The sequence below is a fragment of the Pelecanus crispus genome, chromosome 6, assembly GCF_030463565.1.
Source record: "Pelecanus crispus isolate bPelCri1 chromosome 6, bPelCri1.pri, whole genome shotgun sequence".
Taxonomy (NCBI): domain Eukaryota; kingdom Metazoa; phylum Chordata; class Aves; order Pelecaniformes; family Pelecanidae; genus Pelecanus; species Pelecanus crispus.
Window position 1 is genome coordinate 73,447,330 of NC_134648.1, and position 13,136 is coordinate 73,460,465.

Consider the following 13,136-nt stretch of genomic DNA (forward strand, 5'->3'; position numbering starts at 1 on the left):
AAGCTGATTTTCCTCTGTCCTAGTTGTTTTATCTGAAAAAAATTGGGAAGAGCCAGATTCTATGGATAATATCTATGGATATTAGCATATTACGTTTATATCACTGAATGCATATTGCAGAATTATCTCTTTCCAGCACAGATAACTCTACATACACTTGTTTAAACTTTTGAGAAAAGTGTTTTTCCATGTAAGATCTGAAGGTCGTTCGTATTCCTTTCTTCCTCAGAAAAGCATGAAAAATACAAAATCCAAGAGTAGGTCGCTGCTTGCCTGCAATATTGATAGATGGGTTTTCCAAATGCGATTTCTAGATGACTATATTTAAATGTGTGATTTTGGCAGCTTGTACATTTGAACAATAAAATGCATCCAGTAATATTTGTGTAAGTGTTAACGGTATGTTCCTGTAATGTACATTATGTATGAACAAATTGAAGAGGCGATTTCATAAACTCTTGAAAAATTACATTATTTTTGTCATACAAAGAGATTTTTGAATGCATGAGTGTCCAGAAAAGCCAACAACAACAAATCTTAGTGAGGACAGCTTGTCTGTACAGATACAAGATTATGGACCACTCCAGTGGGAACAAGCACAAGAATTAATTTAATCAACATGTGAACTGTTTGCAGATTTGGACTTATTTTCTCTGAATTTACCATGAAAGACATTTGTAAAAGATTGCACATTCACAGCTAGAGACAGGGATGAAGGTCCACTGACTATTTGGCCAGGTGGCCTCATCCAGGAAAGGAGGTGTAAACCTTGCCTGAACAGCTACTGAAGTTTGTGAGGTTAGCCAAGAAAAACGCTTGTGAGGAGGTGATTTGGCTTATTGCAAAATCTTCTAAAAAGTTTATGGAATACCGAGGATCATGGCAGCAGTGTCAGGGACTTGATGGACAGTTTTGCACTGGTACTTTCAAAAAAGCTGGAGGTGGTTGGTCCACGACCTCCTCGTCGCCAGGAGGGGAGGCAGCAGGGAGGCTCGGCCCCTGTGTTCACCCTGCTTGCTCACACAAGGCACATACTGGCACCGTGTTGTATTTGTTATGGACTGTGCTTACTCTGTGCTGAATAAATTTATAGAAGGGATTTCACAGTGAAGTGCTAAAGTAGCAGGACATTGAACTCAGTGACGCACGAGTTCATGTGACACCTGTATTATTATTATTAGTGCCAACTGTTAATGAAATGCAGAGAAGACATAATTCCATCGTGCTCTTAGTGCTTATCCCATATAAGCCTCGAAAGCTGCTTTTACTCCATTGTTCTTCTATGCTTTGGCATAATTGAGTTTTATAATTGTCAATATTGATGTTTTCCTGTCCTCCCTGGCCTCTACCATCCCCAATGGACATTATCTGGGGCTTGGCATGACAGCCAAATATATAGTTCCGTGGTTTATCCTGCCTACCTCCTTGATTAAAATCTGTTGATTAAAAGTCTTTACCCTAATAGAGCTGGAAAATGTGGTTGTTCTCTCCTTTCCCTATGGGAGGAAGGACATTTACTAAATGCACTGTCAGAAACACCAGCTTTCCATGGCTTCACAGCCAAAAACCACCAGCCTTTTGCAAATGTTTGCCTATGAGAATGAATTAAAGGATACGTGGCACAAACTAGTTGCCTTATTTCATAATGAGAAATTAAGAGAAAGTGCTGGATGGGAGCATCGAGGCCAGCTGGGCAGCAGCACGGAGTGGGGGTGCATTTGCACATCGAACAAGCCAGCAGACTGGCCTTTTGGCTGCTGTGAAACTCTTTAAACCCCAGTGATCAGGGTATCTTCGGCAAAGCTGGGAACAACAGCTGGCAGAGAGGAAAAAGAAGCTTACAGCTTTCCATTGGATTTGAACCAGACCCTGAACCCAGCGTTAAAACGCCTTGCGGCTGGGCTGCTTAGCTCTCCTTTATGCCAGCCCTGGCTGTGACTCATGGAGGTATGTCTTCTACCCACGCCACCAGGAATGATTGACACCAGGCCCTTCAGCTGATCATAGAATCATAGGATCATAGAATCATAGAATTGTTTAGGTTGGAAAAGACCTTTAAGATCATCCAGTCCAACCAGTAACCTACATTACCAAGCCCACACTAAACCAATCAAGGGTAGACCAGACTGAACCATGTCCCCAAGTGCCACCTCTGCCCGTTTTTTGAACACTTCCAGGGATGGGGACTCCACCACCTCTCTGGGCAGCCTGTTCCAATGCTTGACCACCCTTTCCGTAAAGAAATTTTTCCTAATTTCCAACCTAAACCTCCCCTGGCGCAGCTTGAACCCATTTCCTCTCGTCCTATCGCTAACTACTTGGGAGAAGAGACCGACACCCCCCTCCCTGCCCCCTCCTGTCAGGCAGCTGTAGAGAGCGATGAGGTCTCCCCTCAGCCTCCTCTTCTCCAGGCTGAACACCCCCAGCTCTCTCAGCCGCTCCCCACCAGCCCTGTGCTCCAGACCCTGCCCCAGCTCCGCTGCCCTTCTCTGGACACGCTCCAGCACCCCAATGTCCTTCTTGTGCTGAGGGGCCCAAAACTGGACACAGCATTCCAGGTGCGGCCTCACCAGCGCCGAGCACAGGGGCACAATCACCTCCCTGCTCCTGCTGGCCACACTGTTCCTGACACAAGCCAGGATGTTGTTGGCCTTCTTGGCCACCTGGGCACACTGCTGGCTCATGTTCAGCCGCTGTCGACCAACACCCCCAGGTCCTGATGCAGCTGAACACGTTCATGATGTGGATTATACCACAAACAAGTGTCCCCACACCCAGTATTTTCCCCGGGTGTGCATACAGATGTGGGAAGAACTGCAAAGCCCGTGAGAATCACTGAGGCTGCGGTCTGCAGTGCAGCCCCCCACTGACCTGTTCTGGATGCTGAAGACTTTGGAAGAACCAGTCTAAGAAACAGGTCTAGCCCGCTCCAGGAACAATAAACATCCCTGTCTGTAGGGATGCGACAGCTTTGCTACATCATCAACCAGCGGCCAAGGTTCATTATATCCTGTAGACAGACAGAACAGAAATCTGGTCATAACAAAACTCTTCTACTAAGATAAGAAGCTAGTTTAGCCTGAGGCGCCTACGTGGTTTCTTTTCACTTCATCAAATAATAACAAAAATAATCCATCACTATTAAGTATTTAAAATTCAGATGTGGAAAGGAAAATACTTTTTTTCATGGTCATTTTCAGGTTTAGATTTCTCTTCACAAGATTTTGGGAACTGATACTGGTTAAATGTTATTCTTGTAATGCAAATTCATCCTTTAAAATGAAGCTCTGATCAGCAGCTATTTTTCTCCAAGGCAGATGGCAGCATCATGAAGATTCTTCTTGGCCTAAAGCACAGAAAGAGTGCAGGTCCCGAGCAGAGTTTTCCAACTGTAATGCTGAGAGTTTTCTCAGTTATTATCTGTTATACGTTTTTTTGTATTGTTATTACTGCTGATTGCAAAGATTTTTGATGCCTTCTTCATAATCAGCACTCTTTCCTCCTTATTTATTCATTAATGTCACAGCCCATATTAGTGATCTCAAAATTGTTCCCATGGTGACAAATGGGTAATGTCACAAAAACTCGATTGTGGCATTACTGCATGGACAGGGCAGGAACTCCGGCTAAGTGCAAATGGAATAGCTGCTGTTTACCCACAAATATCCTAACAGCTGGTGATGAAGGCAAAGGAAATGTAGGCAATTCAACAGGTATCTTGAATAATGAATTGCGATTTTTCATCTTCCAAATGTGGCAATGCTTTCTCTTCATGTGGAGAAAATGATGATACGTGATGTGAGCTGTAATTCCGGCGCAAAAATACTGCTGAGAGGTTGACAGATGCAAAGTTTTCCTTCTAGACCTGTACCCTGAGCTTCTTGTTTGTGGGTGCATGAGCCAAGGCCATTATCTCCCGGGCTGGTGAAGCTTTAGGAGGTAACTGTTCAGTAGAGTTGTAGTCTATAGCATCAAAATACAACTTACCTTTATTACCACTCATGTATTGATCGTGGGCCTCCCCGGAACTCTCCAGACACAAATCAGACAAAGCCCGCTCAAGCAGGTACAGGCTCCACCTCGGTGGACCTCCCTGTGTTGCAGTTAGTTACAAATTTTACAAATTTTTCTACATGACTGAAATGGAAACTACAAGGTGAGCTGAAACTGATTAAAAAACATTGATCTGCTCGAAAAATCCTGTGGATGAAAATTGTAAAATTTTAAATGAATATTGATTTTATGTTTTTTTTTTTTTTTTTGTCACAGAAAAAACAGTAAAAGAAGAGGATTTTTAAATAGCTTTATAAGAGTGTAGACAAAGGAAGTGTTTTAACAAAAACAAAAGCCAACAAAATACCTTAGAAAGATCTTTGCGTTCAAGACTTCAGAAAAACACAGACTGTAGCACATGAGAATTTTTCAGATCTGGCACTTTTTTGTCACTGTAGCTCTCCTGAGCCCCAGTTTTCAAAACCCACTTCTGCTCCCAAGTCTGCAGCATGTCAAAGTGGCCAGTATGCACTGTCTTGTATTTCTCTAAAAAAAAAAAAAAATCAGTATATTTCAATATATTCATGCTTAGGTATTATAAACTGCTTTTGCAATAGCTTTTGTCCTCCTTTCCCACTCCCCAGGAGGACATGCTCTCAACTACGTGGTGGTGAAACAGTGGGTTTCCTTTCCATTTAGAGATGCAGGGTCTAATCCTTTGCTCTGAATGTTCTGACTTGTTCAGGGGTTGAGCTCAGTTGCATCAAGCTCCAAAAGGGATGTTACACACACACCTGCAATGGCCAAAGGGTGGGATTCTAGGGTATTTTGTACAAAGTGTGACTCAGTGCGAACAGAAAAATGAGATACCAAGGGGCAAAGCAACACCTGCGGATGGCACTTTGTAAACGTTGAGTAGCGAAGGCAAGCTTCGTGCCTTTGCCTTAAGAACTGAACTATTAATTCATTGCTACTGAGGGAAGATGGTGCGTTACCCTCGGCAGAAAAATTTAACTTAGAGTGTTCTGGGGAAATGGAGAAATCACTCGTGGGTGGGGTGTTTTGGTTTTAAATGTCTTCTCCTTTGATTTTTGCCCCTATGCATTAATGTCAGCTTCCAGCAATTAATCTTGGAGCATTCGCCCTGTATCCTTCAGAAATCAGCAGGTATTGATCAGCAAAATGCTGTCTGCTGATACCCTACCTTACAGTTCGCACTTTCCCTCAGCTGTGCTTGAACGGTTGATAACCCGTGCTGTGGCAGCAGGTCTGCTGATGCTGCTCCACCAAAGTCAGCAAAGGGGACAGGCTGGGGAGACTCCAGGAGAGCCTGAGACCTTTTTAAGGTGAATGCCGTGAGGAGGTAACCGGAATGCAGGAATGCAGCACCTGGACACATTTATATCCCCAATCTTCTCCGTTGAACCCTTGTGATCTAATAGGTGCTTAATTACCTTATAGAGAGTTCCTGAACAATTTGTTCTAATCAGAGAGGAGTTACTTTCAAAAACTGTATATATTTCTATTTCCTCATTTAATATTCAACATTACTCAGTATAAATTACCATGCATTTTTAGTGGAACTCTTCCTTTCACAGTGGAAATTCCAGCATCTTCCTTGTGGGCCACAATTTCCACTCAGCAGCAACGGTGATGTAAATCTGTATTAATTTCCATGAAAGGAGTGGAGCTTCTAAAATTTTATACTAGTACAGCTTTCCCTAATATCTTCCTTTGTTGGAGGTGCTTTGTGTTGATGAAGCATCAGATAAAGTGTGTAAATACCAAATTCAATGAGTTCTGCATAATGAAGTGCTGCAAATGGGAACTGAACGCAATGCCTCCAGTGTTCTTCATGTTACATCTAGGAAAGCCCAAAGAGACCATCTGTGCAAACACCTGGGAGCACAGCACTCGCTAGGCACCTTTCATATATGATGGAGCTACTCAAGCTGTGCTAAATTCCTCTGAAGGAAGCCTAAGAAGGCAATATTGGCCCCGCTTCAGAGAGCAGAGTTATACTCGCAAGGACGATCCAAAACTTGCAAAATTATGGTTCTTCAGAAATAGCTTTTCCACCGCCCCCGCTGTCGCCAGTATGCACATCTGTAAGATGGGGAGGCAGCCTGGGAATCTGGCATTAGATTTCTTTGTCCTTCCTCCCACGCTGTCAATCAGCTGCTGGAAAATGCAATAGTGGCCAGTTAATTACCTTTTTCATAATGATTTTCCATCTGAAGCTGTATTCCTCTCATGAGTCATGCTTCTCAGACTACCGGGATTGCCCGTGCTTCAGGCTCTTTCCCTCTCCCCCGTGCCCTAGAGCAAACATTCATCTTTCCTATCCCATTAACTGAGGCCACTGAGATTCTCACGCATGGTTTACACCATGTTTGTGCATAGTTATCGGAGGAGGAAAAGGCTCCTGCTGGGCTTCTGTCCCACTGTAGGTGTTCTTAGCCCGTTCAGCATCTGGGAGAGGACTGGCTCTGCCTAAAGCGGCAGAGGCATATTTTAAGAATGACACTTCTGATTCACCCACGGTATTACCAGAGACCTTTCTTGCTCTTGTAAAAGAGCCCGTAGGGTGTGGTCTCTTCTTCAGTTCATCTCCTAGTTCAGCTTGACTTTTCTACTCTTACCCAGGCACCTCCCGTGCCAGTTCCCAAGGACAAGGCATGCATTTGGCTCATTTGCTCCCCCGTACCTCCCACACCTGAGGAGCAGCCCTGCCCTCCCTCCCTTCTCCAGTAATTGCTCCCTCCCCTGAATTTTATCCATCACATTGATTTCTCTCAGGAAAACACCAAAACAATTTTTAGGCAACTTTTTGTCCTTTGTAATATTCAGTTCATCATCCCACAGTTGTGCCCTGACCTAACAGAAAGCCCTCATTAGTCTGCCTTGCTCCTCTCCTCTCCCTTGTCTTGGGACAAGATGGCTGGCACTGTCTTTGTAAGTGACGGGCTTTGCATGCTCATTTCCAAAACATGAGACAATAATCATTTTGCAATTATGATAACTGTCTTTCTAAAACATCAGCAAGTTGAAATAAACTTTATTTTGGTACTTGTAGTTAACTGACACCCGAAGAGCAGCTGGTAATTAACATCTTGAACGAGCTACTCTCTTGCCAGTGTCACTCCTCAGTTTTGGATGGGACCATTATGTGATGCGGTTCATGATGATGCAGTTCTGTGCCTCTTAAACTCACAGTTGTTAAAATAGTTTTGCTGCCACTACAGTCACCTCCACTGGCCAACTGTCAATAAAGACCGTGTGTTCTCCGAATTACTCTTTCTTTAAGAAAGTTACCAATATGCTTCATCTATTGTCCAATAGCTATGTTGCAATGTTTTTGTTGTGTGTAAAGTGTCGAAATATCCATTTGCTCCATGGTAAAAAAAAAAAAAAATCAGAAATATATATAGTTGCTAAATTCTGACATGGATTTAGAAGAAACATCTTCTTCACAATCCCGCTTCTGTGTTCTCTCAGCAAAGCATTAGGCAACACCAGTCTACAGAGGACTACATCACAGGACACATGAGAGCTGGAGAAGAAACTCATGGGCTAAAGAGGACCTGATGGTTTTGGGTGGCTATTAACGTTTGTAAATGAATGCTGGAATTCTGCAGAGGCTGTCAGTGCTTGCAAACAAGAAAGTCTGGCTTTATGTGGCTTCCTGTTTTCTTTTGTCACATCCTTCATTCCTTACACAAGATTTTTTGCAATATCCCTGACAATTTACACACGTAAAACTGTGGAAGGAAATCAAGATCTGGTTTTAATTTTCATTGTCCTAAGAGTCTTTGCGTCCTATCTGATAAGAACATACTCACACTGTTATGGGAAAAATACGGGAAATGGAAAAAAGTGCTGAAGCATTACCAACAAAGCAAATCTGATACTTGCAGATGACGACAAGAGTCTCATCCTGATTCTGTCACGGTTGACCTTGTTATTGTCCTACTTCCCCACTTTCCAAACTGTTCTGCTTGCCAATGCTCCGATGAGTTTATCTGGGCTTTGGCAGGCAACAAACTGGAAGTCAAACAAAATTGCAAAATCACTGACAGTTGAAGCCATGACCAGGACTGTATGAACCCATCTGCTGGAAACTTTGAGGCCACCAAATACTGTGGTCATTTGGAGGAGACCTTTCCACCTCTATGCTGCACCTGGGTTCCTTTCTTCAATCTACTTATTAAAATAATGCCTCGGAGGATTAACTAGTGTATGTACCCAACAGCTTAAGGCAGCTGGTGCTAGTTCTTAGTATACAATAGACAAATAAGCCAAGTTCTGTATTGTCCAGATTTTGTTTTACGCCCAGTTTCTGAATCCCTTAACATTGCCTCTGACTGCAGGAAATAATTGACCAGCTGTTCTATCATCAGATGCAGCAGTATAGGCTGCAACAACAGCAACAAAACTATTTGGGAATATAAAAGATGGCAGTTAGCATACAGAAATCATTAAAGCCCTCACTTTCTGTTATGACTTGCATCCCAGTGTTTATACCAGGTTATTAAGGGTGTTCATGGTAATAGCACTATTGGTTCTACAAGCTCTTTGAGCACTGATGGAGATTATAAACTGAAAACTGTTTGAGAAACAGGTAGGTTAGGAAAAGGGGAACAAGAAATGCAGGATTCATCTGCATCATTATACCCACATCATTTTGTCTTTAATGTACTTCTTGGGGATGAGTCAGTGAAAGAAGACACCATCTAATAAGTCCTGAACACTGAGAGAGGTGCTTGTCATCCCATGTGACTTTGGTTCCTTCACCCTTTTCTTTTTTCTGTTGTTTCTAAAATGTTAGCTTTTGTAGAAGAAATTAAATGGGTAAAAATAAATTTTTAATTACTTATCAATACTTTTGCATAAGGCAGTTTTAAAACTCAGCAGACTTTTGGTTTACGGTTGGGGAGGTTTTTTTAGGAGGGCTGCTTGTCTCTAAATGGCAAACCTGACACCATTCTAGACGAGTGGCACCATGAACACAAGTCCTGCCCCGATACCTTTCCCCAAACATCCCCCTGGAGCCCACCTGAAAGCAGGAGCTCAGGTTTCTGCTGCCTGCAGTGAAACCATGGCATGAGTCTTGGAAAGGCCTCCTGCCCCTCACGCTTTATTCTTAAAATCCAGATCAAAGGAAAGTAAACGCAGCTTTGTCTAATCTTGATGCTTTTTGTAGCTCTATCAGCTTCTGCCAAGCCCCTTAGGACTCCTGTTTGCCACGGGAGTTAAACGTCTAAATATATCTTTGCGGATCAGGGCTTAATCTTTCTGTTCTATGGGAAGGATTGTGCTCGTCACCAACACTCTCCCCAAAACTTTTTTGCTGCCTAAGCTGTGAAGTCTCCAGGGCGAGAATCCTTCTCAGGGTGGATGCGGGCTGCTCTCTGAAACCAGTGCAGAGCAGGCGGTCCTTATGTGTGATGCATCCCTTCCTAAGATAGGTGGAAGGACACTTTTTTCTTGAGAAACATCTTTCTTCTTGAGTGTAGTGGGGAACTATTTTTAAACTACGTTCCTTAAATAAAGTCCAGTGATACGAATCCCACAATTTGCTTTCAAAAAAATTAGGATACATGAATATTTACACCCTGGCCTTTCCAGAGCTGCAGAAGCATGCAGGCCCCTGCTTCCTTTTGAGGAAATAGGAGGTAGCTGCAGAGGGTTTCAGTTACAGCCAGGACATACTGTGCAGAGAATCATAGAATCGTTGAGGTTGGAAAAGACCTTTAGGATCATCCAGTCCAACCATTAACCCAACACTACCAAGTCCACCACTAAACCAATTAAGGGGAGAGTCATAATTTCATGTTCCCTAGCTTGGTGGCTGGATTGTTTTTTAATGAAGGTAAAGACTAGGAATCACTAAGGTTGGAAAGAACCTCTAAGATCATCAGTCCAACCATCAACCCAACACCACCATGCCCACTAAACCATGTCCCAAAGTGCCACCTCTGCCTGTTTTTTGAACCCCTCCAGGGATGGTTACCCCACCACCTCTCTGGGCAGCCTCGTCCAATGCTTGACGACCTTTTCCATGAAGAAATTTTTCCTAATATCCAATCTAAACCTCCCCTGGTGCAGCTTGAGCCCATTTCCTCTCGTCCTATCACTAACTACTTGGGAGAAGAGACGAACACCCACAGATGCACAGTCTCACCTGCTCCACACAAAGCCCTTGTAGGTAAGTCAGAATGAATGAGCAACAAAGAGGAGGTGAACACCATACCTTCTCATTCATCCAGGATCTGCCACCACCAGTGACCGCCTCATGTAGATGGGAATGTGGAAGTCAGAGAAGCCCTTGCAGTCTTCAAGAGTGAAACAATTTCATAAAGAGGATGCTGTATAATGTACCCAAAGCGTCTGCTGTGCAGTGTTGAAAGTTGCCCTAGAGAACATGTAGTGGAAAGTGGGGAAACATGTATGACACGATCCTGCGGACTCACTTGCTTTATTCCAGGCAGTGATCTGAACAAAACCCTCTGATGTCCTGGGAGACCCCAAGGGTCTCTTTGCCAGCTGCCTTCAGTGAGGTTGGCATTTCCATTACCATGTCCTGACGGACAGCCCCGCTAAAGTGTTTAGGGGAATTGACTGCAGCAGCTATGGCAAAATAAGTTGCTCCGCAGCAATTCTCTCGAAGCAGCTTCTCGTGTCCTGCTGTATGGACACTCCTGGCTGGAATAAATTTGCTTCACTGCGAGCAATTAGTGTGCTTGCTACCTGAATGAACAGAGCACTGCCAGGGGATCTAACCCAGAAAGCTGCGCACCAGAGCCTCCGCTGTCCGTTTGCATGCCAATGAGCTCTGTGCGATGCTGGCAGTGATACAAGACTACATATGTCACTCTATACTGACTTTACATTAATGGTCATGCAAGTAAAAACACACCTATCAATTACCTACTACATGAGACAAAGAGCACAGTACTTCTGCAGGGTGTCCACACACCACGTGCCCTGTACAGGTATATTTATAGCACAAAAAGGTTATTCCTGCACTGAAGTGCTTTCAAGCCCAGTGGATATGATAGAAGCTAGGAGAAAAGAAGAATTATTACACCCATTTTTCCCTTTTAAAATTGAGGACTAAATAGACCAAATAACATGCCAGGCAGTCAGCAACAAAGTGTAAATCCTTCTGTCATTTACAGGGCCAAAATGGGACACTGCCAGGATCCTCTTTTGAAACCAGCCCACTTACAGACTGTGAATTGCTGTTTATTCCAAGCACACATTTTTGCCCGATATTTCTTTCTCTGAGATGTTGGAAAGCAGACCTGAGAAAGTGCCCAGTCAGCACATTGATAATGAAGGTCACTTCTTTTGCTGACTCCTGTTAAAGGGGTCCCTGGGTACCATTTCAGTTACAGGCAGTTCAACGAGCAGACATGTTTTCCTTTTTCCCTTCTCATTTGGTTTCTTTTTTTTTTTCTTTTTTGCAGTGTTTCATAGTCCAAAGCACCTGATTAATTCAGTACTCTCTGCATAGCTCTCCGGCAGCTGTATGATTAGCCTCTGAATGTATTTTAAGCTGATATGTGCTGAACTGCCGTGGTCTTCCATAAATTCTTTTATTACTATGTGAAGCAACTACCCATTTAATAAGGACAGTCTCCATTAATTCTATGATCTCACAATGCCCCGACACTTTTTTCAGGAAAAAAAAGACACACCTTTCACCTTGGAATTTTAATAATCAAATTATTTTTGCTTTTCCCACTCTTACCTTTGTGTAGATCCTGTTTCACTGTGCTAGATGAGACATGATATGGTTTATCTCACACAACATCTCAGCCCCGCTTCTGTCATTGTGTGTCAGGCAAATAGATTTCAGTCAGTCCAGAGAAGTGGGTGATCAACCTATTAAATGGGGAAAAAACCCCACAAGTACTGACCCACCAGCAGATGGTTCAAGAAAGGATGTTCCTTCATGTCAGAGTGGATACATAAACCAGGCAGAAGAGGGAACTAAGGAAGAAGAGAACAAGAGTGCAGCCAGCTTAACATGTTCCAGAAAAACCCAAATCAATGAGGGGAAACAATGGGGAGGCAGTTACCTTAACCTCTTCCTCTCTCCAAAACATTGCTGCTGGAGCTACCTGCTCTGTAGAGGAGCCTGCGAGCTGGACCTCTCCAGCTGGCTTTGGACGTCTTCACCGTGGGGTTAGTGTCCTGGTTTCAGCTGGGATAGAGTTAATTTTCTTCCCAGTAGCAGGCACAGTGCTGTGGTTTGGATTTAGGATGGGAACAATGCTGATCACACGCTGATGGTTTAGTTGGTGCTGAGCAGTGCTGACACCAGGCAAGGGCTTTTCAGCTTCCCCTGCTCTGCCAGGGGCACAAGAAGCTGGGAGGGGGCACAGCCAGAACAGCTGATCCCAACTGCCCCAAGGGCCATTCCATACCATACGGCGTCATGGGCAGTATAGAAACTGGGGGGGTTGGCCAGGGAGCAGCGATCGATGCTCGGGAACTGGCTGGGCGTTCATTGGCAGGTGGTGAGCAATTGCATTGCTTGTTTTTCCTGGGTTGTCTCCTCTTTTTGCTGTTTTCCTTTTCACCGTTTTTAGTATTACTATTACCATTATTATTATTATTTATTTTATTTTATTTCAATTACTAAACTGTTCTTATCTCAACCCACAAGTTTTCTTACTTTTGCCCTTCCGATTCTCTCCCCCATCGCATCGGGGTGTGCGGGAGGGTGAGCGAGCAGCCGCGTGGCGCTTGGTTGCCGGCCGGGGTTAAACCACGACAGTTACAACCCAGCTCCCAGCAAACTACTGGCCATGCTTGCAGCTCGGTGCAATGCCATGCTCCAGGCTCAGAGCTCGGCAAATCACTCATGTTTCTAGGCTGAAAGAAAAGCACATGGTAAAGAATGTGAAAATTCTCAGAAATCTTGAAAAGCAATGCACCTTAAACACCACAAATGCTGCAAGAACACCTTGAGAGAGCTGATGACTCAGCTGAAACCTGGCTTTGGACTGCAGCATCTCCCAGGAGAGGGGTGTTTGCTGGGAGACCATTAGGAAAGACAAGAAAAGAACACAGCTTACAACAAAACTTTCAAATGAGGATGAATGTGTTTATCAGTGGTCAGTGATGAACCT